We start from the raw sequence: 781 nt of genomic DNA on the forward strand, positions 1-781 counted from the left end.
GGAGATCGATGTAAAAAAATTAGTTTTTTTTTCTTACATGTTATGTCACTTGACTTAGATTTGGTTAAGTCTCGGTCGAGTGAAACCTAGCCGCACCCTTTTATGAATACAAGCACATAGTTGAACAATACCAGTGTGATGAGAAATCTTCGATATGGCTGAATAAAGAAAAAAAACACTAAATAGGACGAAACCGCTAACAAGCATCAAGAATGCACTAGTAGGTGTCATCGACGCCGCTGAGAGCACAGGAAAGGCCGGGCCACTATGAGACACAACCAAGGGCACTCGGACATGCGCTACCTGAATGAAACCACCGAACTTTATAGCAACATTGCCACCAAACTAACATCAGAGAGGGCCCTCCGAACCGAGAAGCGTTGATCCTGCCGACGAGCAGAAAGGATTGAGAGGCATGAAGAGCCTGTATATGTAAATGAGAGGGCCAAATGTGAACGCTAGACGCCCGAGATAGCCTAGGAGGGATAAAGTAGCACTCCAAACAAGCTCAACATGCCACCTCAACCGGAGGAAATCCACACTCATCGATGGCATCCCCACGTCACTGCAACCGAGTCCACCCAAACGCCCATGGGGATTTCACCCTGGGCGTTGGCAAGGATGGATTAGTTCACTAGAGCCTAGGCATTGCCGCCAGAGGTGGGTGACACCTGCATGCATCGCTGCCGAGGTGCAGAGCTTTCACTTGGAACCTCCCCCACCTTGCCGAGGGACTCAAGCCACCGGGCCCACTGTGGCGGGGGACCCACCATGGCCCATT

The sequence above is a fragment of the Triticum dicoccoides genome, chromosome 5B (genome assembly GCF_002162155.2).
Source record: "Triticum dicoccoides isolate Atlit2015 ecotype Zavitan chromosome 5B, WEW_v2.0, whole genome shotgun sequence".
NCBI classification, from domain to species: domain Eukaryota; kingdom Viridiplantae; phylum Streptophyta; class Magnoliopsida; order Poales; family Poaceae; genus Triticum; species Triticum dicoccoides.